The following is a 15,323-nucleotide window of genomic DNA, read 5'->3' as shown; positions in this document are numbered from 1 at the left end:
GGGACTAATATAAGGATACTAACTTTTTTGCAGATTTGTCAAGTGAGGAAATTAAAAATGAGATTGACTATAAACTATTGTTATCATTTCATGAAGAAAGACATCTGAATACCAAAATAAAAGGGTGGATATCATTTCAGAATAAGGAATGGTCTTTCAAAGTGAATAACAGTGAATAACAATTATTAAACACTTACTACGTGCAAGGTACTGTTCTAAGCCATTTGAATGTACTATTTTATTCATACAACCTTGTGAAATGGATACTATTATTATTCCTATTTTACAGATGAGGACATTGAGGTACAAAGAGGTAATGTGTCTAAAGTAACGTAGTAAGGGGAGACTTTGGATTCATTTCTCCAGAGTCCATGGTTTTAAAAACTATGTGACAAGTCTTGGTAAGTCCTCACAAAGATTTAATTTTACTAAAAAAAAAAAAAAAAAAAAAAAAAGGTTACATAACTTATTTTTCTAATTTTGATATTAACAGATGAAAAACCTGGTCGCAGACCTGCTCTTACCTGAAAATCAGGTTATCTCTCAAGGAAGGGGCAAGAGGTGGGTGGTGAGAGTAGGGGGCCAGTGTAGGCTTTGGCCTGAGCTCCATGAGGGGCCTCAACTTTAGACTTTTGATGCTATCTTCAAATATTGCTATACCTGTAGACACAAAGAGACACCAACTGGTTTAAAAGACCAAAGCAGTCATTCACCAAACTTCTTTTTACATACCACCCGTAGTGCACTTGGAATTGACTTTTTTCCAAGTAAAGTGTGCAAATTATTTTGTGAAAAACACCATTCTGGCATTGAAACTCTATTGTGATGGAGACAGTACTTATTTCCCACTCCTCATATTTCCACACAGGGGTGGATGATCCATTTCCTTGCCAGGAGGAATAGTCATGTCAGGACTCCTTTTATCTTTTGCTCCCCACCACCAACTCCTCCCCCAGGGAGATGGGGTAACTTGCCCCACTGGGGGCTTGGCTTGGCTCTGTGCCTTTTGGGTTTATCTTTCAGAGCCAGTCTGTCTCTGGGATGCCCACCTCTTCTGCTCTTCTCTGTGGTTCACTCACTGAGGCATCTCTGCACCTCTGAGATGAGGTCTGATGCTTCAGAGTTGGGGTAAATTCACTTTGGAGAGGGTCTTATAAACCCCTTTGGCTTCATATCTAAACTCACTTTATCCAATCAGCTTTATCTGTTATAAAGTTAACAGATATTTATGTTTCTGTCTCAGGTTTTATTTCTTATTTGGTTGCAGATTTTGGAAAGGAAGAAAAGAGCTCTTATTTATTTAGTCCCTAAACTCCAACACTGCGTGATATCATACAATTGTAAGAGAGAATTTGGAAGGAACCTTAAGAGGTCATCTGGAACCACTTCTAAGCTAAAGACTTCCACAAAATAATCATCCTTAGCATTTTTCATAGCACTTACTACGTGATGGGCACCAGATCACAAGCCTCTGCACTAATGACCTCATTTAATTCCTATGCAATTCTATGAGATGGGTACTATTGACACTGTCACTTTACTAATTAGAAACTTGAAGCTTGGAGAGGTTAAATACTATGCCAAAAATTACAGAATGATTTGGTCACAGAGCCCTATTGAAGGGTGAGCCAGATAGATTCCATCCCAGCTCTGCAGAGAGAAGACAGATATTGAACAATTAACCAAATAAATAATTGATGACAGCTGTGAGGAGTGTCATGCCAGGTGCTGAGAACACATGACCTCTAGTTCTGAGGGTCAAGGAAAACATTCTTGCCTGACAAAGTGAGTTCAACTGTGATCCTTGACACTGCATAGGAGTTAGTGAGGCAAAGGGATGAGTGGTTGGGTGGGCTGTGAGACAGGATGAGGAGAGGGCACCATTCCAGGAAGAGGGTACAAGAGCTGGGAGGGCCTGAAGTGAGAAGAGGTGTGGTAGTCAAGAGCTGAAAGAGGGCTGCTACAGGGAAGGTGAGGGAGGAGGGGGCACCAGATGAGGTGGGAAAACCAGGTTGAGGTCCTGGTAGGAGATTTGCAAGCAATGCTAAGGATTTGGGATCTTATCTCAGGATCAATATGATGCCCTTGAGAGGTGTACTTAAAGGGTGTGACAATGATGACCATTTCTCTCTGTACCAACCCCTATTTCTAAACTTTGAATTCTGACTCCATCAAAGAGAAAATTCCAGTTAGGTGCTAATCTCTCTTCAACACCTTGTAGCTTTTTTTTTTTTTTTTTTTTTTGCCATGCCACGCAGCATGCAGGACCTTAGTTCCCTACCAGGGATTGAACCCGTGTCCCCTGCAGTGGAAGCTCGGGGTCTTAACCACTGGACCACCAGGGAAGTCCCCACCCTGTGGCTTTTGATGAACAACTCATCTCCCTCTTAATAAGGGGCAGCGTGTGAGAAGTCTGTTCAATAGTTCTTAGCCTTGGTCTTCTGATCACCTGAAAACCTGTTAAACATTCTGATGAAAGGCGGCACTCAAGCCCAATTAAACCAGAACCTGATTTAATTGGGAACCAAGCATCTGTATTTTTCAGACACAGCAGCCTCTGCCACTGAATTTAACAAACATGTATTAAACCCTACTGATCCTAAATACAGGCGCTCTGTGAGATGCCAGGTGTACACAGCTGAGTAAGCATGAACAACAGTTAGCAGCTGTGAACTATTCCAAAGCTGTCACTGCTGCAGTTGCTACAAAAGCAAGCAAGGTTGAGCAGCCCCAGAGATCAGGAGGCAATTAAAAGAATCCTTGGGGCTTCCCTGGTGGTGCAGTGGTTGAGAATCCGCCTGCCGATGCAGGGGACATGGGTTTGTGCCCGGGTCTGGGAAGATCCCACATGCCGTGGAGTGGCTGGGCCCGTGAGCCATGGCCGCTGAGCCTGTGCGTCCGGAGCCTGTGCTCCGCAACGGGAGAGGCCACAGCAGTGAGAGGCCCTTGTACCGCAAAAGAAAAAAAAGAATCCTTGAAGTCAAAGTCAATGAAAAGAATCAATCATGTGGTTGTGTATCCATAGTATCTCACCTGTTTTTTTCAAAGCATCACCACTTGGAAGGAAACCCCAGAAATTAGGAACTCAGACTGAGGAAAGGTGGCTGCTCACTCTCCCAGTGCCCTGTGGGAAGATTCAGAGCAGTCAAGGCAACCTGCTGCTTCAATTGCTTCTCCTGCTTTTGCCTTGGAGAATTGGCCGGAGGAAGGAGGCAACACATCATGTATTCAAACATTTATCGAGCACCTACTTTGTGCCTGGCAGTGCGCTAGGCACTGAGGCTACAATGATCATCCACATTTCCTGAACTCAAGTTGCTCACAGAAGACAAGGGATCCAGGGACTTCCCTGGTGGCACAGTGGATAAGACTCTGTGCTCCCAATGCAGGGGCTGGGGTTCAATCCCTGTCAGGGACCTAGATCCCCCATGCATGCTGCAACTAAGAGTTCACATACCACAACAGAAGAGCATGCAAGACAAAACTAGGACCTGTTTTTTAGTTTATTTATCAAATAAACTAATAAATTTTAGTTTATTTATTGATCTGTGTGGAAAAAAAGATTATAAACATTCAAGTGTTTTGGAAAATAAGGAATCCACGATGGGTCAAGACAAAATTCTATACCTGAATCATGAAATCATAAATCTTCAAGGTTTGCTATTTATGCTACTGATTTTGGCATGTGTTTTCAGAGAGCAGCAATGATTTCTTTCTCTCTTGCTTTATGTATCCTCTAGCATTGTATCAGACACAAAAGGGTATTTAACAAATGTTTTGATTACGGTTAAATCCAAGCTAGAAAGGATACTCTTTTTCTTTTTCTTAACAAAGTTAAGAAAAAAAAGAGAGGACATTCCAGTGTGAAAATAAGCCAAGTGTTGAGGCCAATAAACTTTGGACAGTTTTAAAACAATATGGAATTATGTCTCATTTCTAAAGCTCTGGGGGTAGCCTACATTTATAATGGCCTCTGGGAGCTTGAAATTCTAAGGTTTCAATCCAAATAAGACAGGAAGGCATCTTTTAAAAATAAATATCCAAGTTTTTATTGAAGTGCTTTAAGTGTTTCTCTTACTTGGCTCCACTTTGAGATAAAATTAGAAAAAATAGATATATTTCATAGCCTTGGAGAATCTTAGAAAAGGGAGGAGGGAGGATCCAGAAGACCATCCAGAATGATCTTGAGAGCTTTTTCAGAACATACCTGCTGGACTTGGATGGGGTGATCTGGAGTATAGGAGCTAGGCATGGGAGACTGGGCACGGATGCTTTTAAGAAGCTCTCCAGATGATTCTAGTTCAGAACCACATATGAAGTCCAGTCACTCTATTTCATAGATGAAGAGACTAAGACCCAGAGATTTGAAGTGAGCTGCTCAAAGTCTGATAGCTCGTTAGTGACAGAACTTAGTATTGTCCCTTCTATTATATCACATAGATTTCCATATTTCAGCTAAGGTTACCATAGCCTCAATTCCATAGACACAGCTCTATAAATAATTTTAAAATATTTTTTCTTGGATGTTGTATGAGAGGGAAGCTTAGCTCTGAATGGACCAGTATGCCTAATCAGAAGCAGCAGTTAGGAGGTAAGATAATAAACGCCTCAAAAAATCACTTAAATAAAAGACTGGGGTACACTGGTGCAGTCTCTCAGGATGTGGAATTAAGAGGAAACTGAGGGGCTTCCCTGGTGGCGCAGTGGTTGAGAATCCGCCTGCTGATGCAGGGGACACGGGTTCGTGCCCCGGTCCGGGAAGATCCCACATGCCGCGGAGCGGCTGGGCCCGTGAGCCATGGCCGCTGAGCCTGCGCGTCCGGAGCCTGTGCTCCGCAACAGGAGAGGCCACAACAGTGAGAGGCCCACATACCACAAAAAAAAAAAAAAAAAAAAAAAAAAAAGAGGAAACTGAAAGATCATTCACTTGGTTTAAAAAACAGAACTAACTATCATAGTACAGTCTCTTTTGCTCTACTCTGACTTTTGAAATGAAATATACCTAGAGTAGTTAAATAAAATTTAAAAAAACATAGCATTGTGTATTAAGAGCCCATTTAAAATTTTCATTATCATATAATAATTTGGTATAAGTACCTTTTTCCCCCCACCTGCTGCTAAAAAAAATCTAAGATACTTTTAGTGTAATAAGTCAGAAAAAGAAAGACAAATTCCATACGATCTTACTTATATGTAGAATCTGAAAAAACAACAACAAACAAATTCATAGGTACAGAGGACAGATTGGCTGTTTCTGTAGAGTGGGTGGGGGAGGGGCAAAATGGGTAAAGGTGTCAAAGGTACAAACTTCCAGTTATAAAATCAATAAGTCCTGGGGATGCAATGTACAGCACGGTGACTACAGTTAATAATCCTGTATTGTATATTGAAAGCTGCTAAGATAGTAAGTTCTAACAGTTCTCAACACACAAAAAAAGGTTATAACTGTGTGGTAATGTGTATTAACTAGACTTACAACAGTGATCATTTTGTAATATATACCTATTTGAATCATTATGTTGAACACCTGAAACTAATACAGTTTTAATTATATCTTAAAGATATAATTATATCTTAATTAAAGATATTTAATCTTTAAATATATCAATTATATCTTAATTTAAAAGTTTAAGATACTTTTCCCTCCTTCTCAGATTTAAGTATGATCAGAAACGTGTATCTAACTGAACTAAATACATATTAAGTGGAAAGGTTTGTCACAGTTTGGATTTCACACACATTCTTTCTTATATCTGTCTTGAAATACTCGAGACTGGTATGCATAATGCTATTTATTCTAAGACTAAATATAAATGCAGGTCACAGTGGAATTCCAAGTATGTTTGTCCCAACAGCTCCAAATTATAAGGTGAGCAACCTGTTTTTATGCTCTTTTTCTCTGGCCTTTCTAAAATTGCAAATATCCCAGCTAGCTTAGCCCATGTGTAAGCTGATAACTGACAATGTGGGTGGAGGTGTGTGTGAGAGAGATGGGAGAGGAAGAGACAAAGTTAGAAAAGGGAGTTCCACTGAACTACTAAGGGTAACCAGTTACCTTACTATCACTTCCCAGTTCTTATTCGGTAAGTAGCCCTTTGCTTTCTTTGGTCCTATGCAGCTATCTCTCTTTTTATTTCTTAGAGAGACAATGTTATACTACTAATGTTAGATCAATCATTCATAGTCATTCATTAATCATTTTAATCATTCATAAAAAGCACTAAACACCAGGTGACAGAAGGCCAAATTTCCAGAAGCTCAAAACCTTAAGAAAAAAAAAAGCCACGCAATGAAGTTATCCACAATTCCCTCCTCAGAATGTGACCACTTCCACACCCTGATAGAATTTTGCCCATGCCCTCCTAATGCCACAGGCCATCTTCTACTTTGTACCCTTAATTCCACTGTGCAATATAAATGCATTGTGGCCAGTACATTTAGGCATCTGCAGCTCCCATAGCTCTTAATCTGGTACCTTGTGCATAGTAGGAACTCATAAAGGAGTATCAGAAAATTCCATCTCTAAGATCAACCTAAGGGGAGGGGAGTCACTACCTGATAAAGGATGTGGCATAAAATATTCATGTGAGGCTTGAACGTACCAGTTTCATTAAGGAACTATTCTCACATTACATAGCAATCAGGCAGATGCTTCAGGAGGGAACAGGTTTCTTTCATTTGGTATGTCATGTCGTGGGACTTTGAAAGAAGATATACCTAGTGCTTTAGAAAGCTCTTACGAGAAGCTCCCTAACTCCCTCTAGGAAAGCTAAAAATAGGAAGGGTGAAGACCACAGTGAAAACCATTATGGAGGCTCTGCAATGTCTCTTACAACAATGCCCCAACTTGACAACCTCTCAGGGGCAATATTACCTGACTCCCAAGAGTCAACTCCTTGAGAATTTCTTCTTCTATGGTTCTCAAAGTTTGTTCCTGAACCAACATGCTGCTTGGACACCAGCTAGAAGTGTAAAATTTTTGATCATCCTGAGACCTACTGAATCAGAGACTCTGGGGTGGAGCCCAGCAATCTGTTTTTTAACAAGCTCTCCAGGGGATCCTGCTATAGGTTAAACTTTGAGAACCACTGCTCCACCCAGAACCTCCCAGACTGCTGTGTACCAGTGGCTCAGATCACCTGGGAAATCTCATTTGGGCTCTTGGACAGTGGAGAAACTGGATGTTTGCGGGGGCGGGGGGGGGGGGGATAATAGGGATTTGCTAACTCAGCTGAAAGCTGGAATAGAGTTTGTTTGGACACTGTAAGTTGATTTGGATGTATGGGCTGAGTTAGCCTGAGTTGACATTTATCTTCTGTGATGGCCATGAAGGAGGGTTTAGTAAGATGATCTATAGTATATGAACTATTTTAAGAGTATGTTTAATTTACATAACAAAAAATATCAGAGCTACAAGAGGCCTTAGGAACTGATTGTTTTTCTGATCTCCTCATTTTACAGAGGTCTCACAGAGGTGATAGAGGCAGGATGACAAAGTGAGTTGTCACCATTCCTAAAGAGAGCTTGTTCTAGGGATTCTAATACACTATATGCAGTGCCAGGAATACCTGATAGCACTCAACATTTCCCTTACAGGGAATGGATGGTGGGTCTAACTGGGTAGAACAAAGACCAAGATGATATCCTGCTCTCAAGGAATTCAGTCTGATGGTTAACAGCCATCTCAATATCTCTTCAAGTTCTAGTTGACCCAATTATACTCATTCATCATTTCATCAAAAGATCCCAGAAATTTCTCTTAAAAAATTTATTATATTAAGTAGAATTATTTTGGCTGCAAAAAATAGAATCTACCTGAGCCAGCTTAAGCAAGAAGGGAGCATTGATTACAGTGCAATCAAAGAAACAATTGGACAAGCAGGCCTCTAGAGGGTAGCAACCAGGGTCTAGAGCACTGTAAGGAGCCCAGAAAGTTCTTTCATGGAACAGAATGGTATTTTTCTGTTTCGCAGGATACATGGGAGAAGAAAAGGTACAGATAGTCATGAGTTTTATATGTTACATGTAGAATTGCCTACTGAAATACTTGATATTTTTCTTTTTTTAAGTTAAAAAACCCCCCAGCTTTAATGAGATATAATTTTAAAATTCACATACTGTTGAAACTGAGCAGGACCCTGTGGGGCTCTACCGGGTACAAATATTTTTCCATGTTCCCTGTTTTTTGTTTGTAGGGAAAAGGCTTTATAACCTTCCCTGAGTGGCAAAGGGCAGATTCAAGCAGCTACTAATTAGGGGAGTGAGGGATTGCAGAAATAAAGGAAAGGCAGTCAAGAAAAATAGTGCAGTGATGGGGCAGGGTCCTGATTCCTCCTCAAGGGATATACATAACAATCTGATACTTATCTCTGAACTCTTCTATAGGAACTAAGGCCCTGCCCTGGTGGAGGATGGTTACCTCAGGCAGAGCACAAGCACTGGACCCCAGACTGGTTGGAACCAGAAGGTTGATGATTGAGATTCCTGGAACACCACCTTGTTACCTCCCCACTAACCAACCAATTAGAGGAAGATAACATCCTGCAGACCTCCCCCGAAATTTTGCCTATAAAAACTCTTCCCTGAAAACCATCAGGGAGTTTGGGCTTTTTGAGCCTGAGCTACCACTCTCCTTGCTTGGCCCTGCAATAAACCCTTCTCTGCTCCAAACTCTGAGGTTTTGGTTTGTTTGGTCTCACTGTGCTTCAGGCATATGAACTTGGGTTCAACAGCACTATCAAGTTCACTTTTAAGTGTACAACTCAGTGTTTTTTTGTATAGTCGCTCATTCACGGACCTGTGCAGAATGGTGAAAAATTTGAATTGCTGGACACACACTCTCATACTAAAGACAAGTACCCTTTTTGTAGTCTATTGAGGGCACATTTTTAGCATTTTTGTGCTTTTTGTTAGTGATGTTGCTGGTTTGAATGGCCCCCAAGTGTAGAGCTGAAGTGCGGTCTAGCGTTCCTAAACACAGGAAGGCTGGGAGGGATCTGACAGAGAAAACGCATGTTAGATAATTGTTTTTCAGGCATAATTTATAGTGCTGTTGGCTATGAGTTCAATGTTAATGAATCAACAATGCTGTATATCCAGAAAAAGGAATAGGCAGTTTGCCAAGTATTGATGTAACACCTATATAGTGTGATGAGGCTATGGATAAGATGGAAAAGTGGCTAAATTTGTGGATTCATGAGATGATAACCAACTTTTAAAAAGCATAAGTATAGTAGGTAGCATAGTTGTGATGCTGAAAGTCAAAGAAATTTACTGTCACATTACCCAGGTGAGGAAAATGTTAAACTCTTCTTGGCTGGTGTTTTAGTATAAAGAAATACTAAATATAATTACTTAAAAGAAATCTATATTAAGTAAGTTGTCTTTAAACAGAACCACACACAAAACAAGGTAATGTACGATTAACTGATGAAAATGTTATGACCAGAAGCTTTGGAAACCTAATCCTATATTTGCCTTAGGAGTAATGCCTCTGTAGTCACTAATTCAGTGTTTGTGGCAATTTTATAGAATATAACTACCATGAAAAATGAGAATTTACTGTATATTCACAAAATTATGTCTCAGTCACCACTAACCAATTCCAAATAAGAATCATCCCAAGACTTCCCTGGCGGTGCAGTGATTAAGAATCTGCCCGCAAATGCAGGGGACACAGGTTAGAGCCCTGGTCTGGGAAGATCCCACATGCCGCAGAGCAACTAAGACCATGAGCCACAGCTACTGAGCCTGCACTCTAGAGCCTGTGAGCCACAACTACAGAGCCCGTGTGTCACAGCTACTGAAGTCCACACGCCTAGAGCCCATGCTCCGCAACAAGAGAAGCCACCGCAATGAGAAGCCCATGCACTGCAACGAAGAGTAGCCCTGCTTGCCACAACTAGAGAAAGCCCTCATGCAGCAACGAAGACCCAATGCAGCCAAAAATTAATTAATTATTTTAAAAAAGAATCATCCCCAAAAGAAGCAGTATACCCATTAGCAGTCATTTCCCGTTCCTCCTCTACCCCCAGCTCCTTGCAACCACTAATCTATTTTCTGTCTCTATGGATTTGCCTATTCTGGACATCTCGTGTAAATAGAATCATACAATGTGTGGCTTTTTGTGTCTTGGTGCTTTAACTTAGTACAATGTTTTCAAGGTTTATCTATGTTTTCCTAGGTGGCTGCACCATTTTTCAATCCCACCAGCAACGTATGAGGGTTCCAATTTCTCCACATTCTTGCCAACACTTGTTACTGTTGTCTTTTTGATTATAGCCATCCTAGTGGGTGTGAAATGGTATTTCTTTGTGGTTTTGACTTGCATTTCCCTGATGACTGATGATGTTTGATATCTTTTCATGCGCTTATTAGCCATTTGTATATCTTCTTTGGAGAAATATCTATAGAAATCTGTTTCCCATGGGATATTTGTTGAGTGAAAGAACTCTATTTTGGATACAAGCCCCTTAACAGATATATGGTTTGCAAATATTTTCTCCCATTCTGGAGGTTGTCTTTTTATTTCTTGACACCTGAATAGACTTTTTCTTTTTTCTGGCTGCGTTGGGTCTTCATTGCTGCGTGCAACATTTTCTCTAGGTGTTTCTCTAGGTGCAACGTTTTCTCTAGGGTTTTCTCTAAGTGTGGTGAGCGGGGGCTACTCTTCGTTGTGGTTCACGGGCTTCTCATTGTGGTGGCTTCTCTTGTGGTGGAGCACAGGCTCGAGGCATGCAGGTTTCAGTAGTTGTGGCTCGCGGGTTTAGTTGCTCTACGGCATGTGGGATCTTCCTGGACCAGAGCTCGAACCTGTGTCCCTTGCATTGGCAGGCGAATTCTTAACCACTGCATCACCAGGGAAGTCCTCTGAATAGACTTTTGATCCAGATGCCAATCACTGGTTCAGTTTGCACAGGTGTCTACTTCTCAGATGATAAAGCAACATTGGCGATTGCTCCCTGTGTAACCAAGTGAAGTGGGGAAAAGGACAATTCCAAGAAAGGGGACTGGACAGGGCAGATGATCAAATAGGGATTCACTACAATTATACACTTATTATGTCATTTCCTTTCATTAGAGAGAAGTATATATAATTACTCTAGAGATTACAGATCACTAATGGTTAGAGGGCTAAAGATATGTAACTCACTAACAATGACTTTAGAAAAGACAACCACACTTCTTGAATCAAAAGATAATTTTTAAATTCCTGATTTCTTATGAAAGTGTGTAAACTCAGGAAACAGTGATATTTCAAAATCATCCATTTTCTTTATTTTTTAATAGAAAAATAAACTGTATGGCATTTACAAAAAGCATTCTCTTCCTCAAATAACAGTCCCTTCTTCAAAATTTTAGAAGCTGCTCAAGTAATCCTCCTACTGTACATTGTCTAGGTACAATGTACAGTAAAAGGCAAAAAATATGGAAGAAATTTTATATTTGTTCAAAATATGTACTTTGAAGTTGACTACTTTGAACAGATTTCAAAAGAGCCCTGTGTTGTACCTAATATTCTCTGTCCTATTAGGCTTATCTAAGCATAGATCTTGCTTAATTTTATCCCTTATCAATATAAATAACTTTCTTTTAAATTTTACTAGTGTTATGAGCTATGTTCCCCCAAAATTTAAATGTTGAATTCCTAACACTCAGTACCTCAGAATATGACTGTACTTGGAGATAGTCTTTAAGGAGGTAATTAAGTTAAAATTAGGGCAGGCCCTAATCCAATATGACTGGTATCCTTATAAGAAGAGGAAATTTGAACCAGACACATATGAAGGAAGATCATGTGAAGACACAAGGAGAAGACAGACATCTACAAGCTACAAAGAAAGGATTCAAAAGAAACTAACCTTGATGACACCTTGCTCTCAGACTTTTGGCTTCCAGAATTGTGAGAAAATAAATTTCTGTTGTTTAAGCCTCCCAATCTGTGGTGCTTTGTTATGTCAGCCCTAGCAAACTAACACAGTTAGTTAGCTATAGAGATGATGTTTTTAAGATATCAACTTTTCCTCTGTATCTGAAAAGGAATGTTATGAAGGGCTTTGTTCCTGTTTATATGCCAATATCTGCTAATTAAAGTATGTCATTAAGGCAGATCCAGAGGAACTGCTATCTGGACATTCTGTTAAAAGAATTGTTATTTATGGTTGTAAGAAAAAAACCTCTTTTAAATTACATGCAAATGTAACTTTACCAACTGGCTTCTCCTAAATTAAAGTGAATTAAAGAAGGGTTAGGTTTGCTAATTTAACAACTGAGAATTTTATTTTTATGTTAAAGAATTCTTTCTTCTTCTTTCTTTTCCTCTAGATATTCCTCCTTGAGAACTAACACTTATATAGCATTGACTATGGGCCATGCTATAGTCTGAATGTTTGTGTCCTCCGCCCCACAATTCATATGTTGAAATGCCAACCCCCAAAGTGATGGTATTAGGAGTTGGAATATTGGGAGGTGATGAGGTCATGAAGACAGAGCCTCATGAATGAGATTAATATCCATATAAAAAAAAGTCTGAGAGAGCTCCCTTGTCCCTTTGGCCATGTGAGGTCACAATGAGAAGTCTGCCACCAGAAAAGGCCCTCAGCCAAACATGCCGGCACTCTGATCTCGGACTTCCAGCCTCCAGAACTGTGAGGAATGAATTTCTGTTGTTTATAACCTACTCAGTCTGTGGTATTTTGTTATAGCAGCCTGGATGGACTTGGACAAGCCAGGTTCTTTTTAAAGTTCTTTACTTGTTCAATAGATTTTTAAAAAAATAAATAAATAGGGCTTCCCTGGTGGCACAGTGGTTGAGAATCCGCCTGCCGATGCAGGAGACACGGGTTCGTGCCCTGGTCCGGGAAGATCCCACATGCTGTGGAGCAACTGAGCCCGTGAGCCATGGCCGCTGGGCCTGCGCGTCCGGAGCCTGTGCTCCACAACGGGAGAGGCCACAACAGTGAGAGGCCTGCATACCGCAAAAAAAAAAAAAAAAAAAAAAAAATTTATTTATTTATTTTGACTGTGTTGGGTCTTTATTTCTGTGCGAGGGCTTTCTCTAGTTGCAGCGAGCGGGGGCCACTCTTCATCGTGTTGCGCAGGCCTCTCACTGTCGAGGCCTCTCTTGTTGTGGAGCACAGGCTCCAGACGCGCAGGCTCAGTAGTTGTGGCTCACGGGCCCAGTTGCTCCGCGGCATGTGGGATCCTCCCAGACCAGGGCTCAAACCCGTGTGCCCTGCATTAGCAGGCGGACTCTCAACCACTGCGCCACCAGGGAAGCCTCAATAGATATTTTTAAAGCACCTGTGATGTGCCAGGTCCTCTTCTAGGTGTTTTGGATATATCAGTGAAAAAAAAACAGAAAAGTTTTCTGCTCTTGGGGAGTGAGCAGATTGACAATTAACCATAGTCACCATAAAGAAGTAGATGACATAGTACGTCAGAAGGTTAAAAGTACCACGGAAAAACTAGAGCAGGCTGAAGCACATCAGGAGTTCAGGGGATGGGAGGACCTTGGTTCTAAACAGGGTGATCAGAGTGGGCCCATAGAGAGATAGTTAAGCAAAGTCTGAGGGAGGCCAGCAAGTTAGTCCTGTGCACATACCTGGGGAAAGAGCAGAGACAGAAATCTGGGCAAATCTCTGGGGCAGGAATGTGCCTTGTGTGTTCAAGAAACAGCCAAGACTTTGTCTTTTACTCTCTGGTCCCTTTTCCTCTGATGGTTCTGTGTCATTTAAATGTACTTAGTCATTCCTGGTTTAAACTTAGTCTTAGGACCCAGGCATGTTCAGGTCTCCCTCTCTCTCCCTTCTTGCTGTCTCTTAAGGGGTTACTCCAGGTGCCGGTGTGTGTGTGTGTGTGTGTGTGTGTGTGTGTGTGTGTGTGTGTGTGTGTGTGTGTGTGTATCTGGTTTGTGGCTGCTCCTTTTGCTGACATCCACTGCTCTTGTACTTGTCTATGACTTCAGCCTTGACAATGCAGCAAGACTGCTCAAGGGGAGGCTGTCAGCCTTCCCCAGCTAACTGGGCAGCCCTGGCCCTGCTCATATTCCAGCTTGGTCCTGGTTTGGGGCCAGCCCTTTGCAGCCTCAGCTCTAGGGCCTCCTCACATGGCCCATGGTAGACTCACTCGCTCTCACTTCCAGCTCCCTACTTGGAAATGATAACATTCAGGATTTCTTTCACAGCCCTCATAGTTGTAGGATGGAGACTGCCAGGAAGTATTATCTTAGGTTGTACTTTCTGCCTGGATCTTCTCTTCTACTACCAACTTCTACTGTGATGACTGCCTTGGTGGTGTGAGCTCTATGAGGTGAACCTCCAGCAGGTTTCCAGAAAGAAGAGAGCCAGCATTCTCTGTTCACTTTGCCCAGGCCAGGGCCACAATGCCAACCTGGTCTTTGTTGACAAGTTGGTCAGAATGGCCACATTTGTTACTTGATATCCCTGTAACTTCTAGATATCATGGTTAGATCCTATCAAAGGTCTTTCAAGTCACTGGTTTCCCCAACTCCATCATCTAAGACCAGGATGTCTAATTTTCAGTCATGTTTTGGAGGACAGTTTCAAGGCTTCCTAAATACATATCCACTCTTTTACCATAATCCCCCCAGTCCAGTTGCTGGAGAAAAATGGATTTAACCACATACTAGAGGAGTGCCTGTGTACTAGACCTTACTTCCTGGCCAGATGAATCACCCACTACTCATCTGTGATTCTCTCTATAATTTTACCTAGAACAAATCCTTCTACTAAAACTACAGATTGCATTATTATTCTTTTAGTCTCTTTTCTCAAGTATACAACCACTGACCAGTACCTTGATGATCTACATGCCTACAATACCTATAGACAGACTTGGGAGAGCTGTTCAGCCTTAGCATATGAACACACTCTGTAGGAGGACAGCCAGGTCAAGGGCAAGGTTTCAACATATTCGTTGTGCTTGGCTTTGCTACAAGGTGGAAGATTCCTTGACTCATTACTAGTTGGCCAACTTCATGAACTTATACCTCCAGCTCTCTCTTTCTATGCACACCTGGACTTCCTAAATATTACCTGTTGTGATTTTTATCCCAGACCTGCCATAATAAGGTTAGGTCTCCTAGCACACAACCTTTGGACCCCTCATGCCAGCAAGGTCAGCAGCACCACCCTACATGGAAAGAGCACAGGCCATAGCGGTCTACAGCCTCAACCCCGGCCTGTCATTGATCATGTCAGCTAAAGTCTGGGACAAATTTTACATAACCTTTTCTAATTCAATGATACCCCTTGTAGGGATAACGCCTAAAAGGATGCACATAAGAAACGAGTCAGTCATCC

The 15,323-nt window shown here is 41.4% G+C and overlaps 1 pseudogene; it reads right to left on the bottom strand.

Moving 5' to 3' along the window:
* Window positions 1-409: 409 nt before the first annotated feature.
* LOC131752802 (nuclear cap-binding protein subunit 2-like) overlaps window positions 410-15,323 on the bottom strand; it is a 28,350-nt pseudogene continuing 13,436 nt past the window's right edge.

This window comes from Kogia breviceps, chromosome 3, assembly GCF_026419965.1.
Source record: "Kogia breviceps isolate mKogBre1 chromosome 3, mKogBre1 haplotype 1, whole genome shotgun sequence".
Taxonomy (NCBI): domain Eukaryota; kingdom Metazoa; phylum Chordata; class Mammalia; order Artiodactyla; family Physeteridae; genus Kogia; species Kogia breviceps.
The sequence above is the reverse complement of the archived record's forward strand: the minus strand, read 5'-3'. Positions and strand labels throughout refer to the sequence as shown.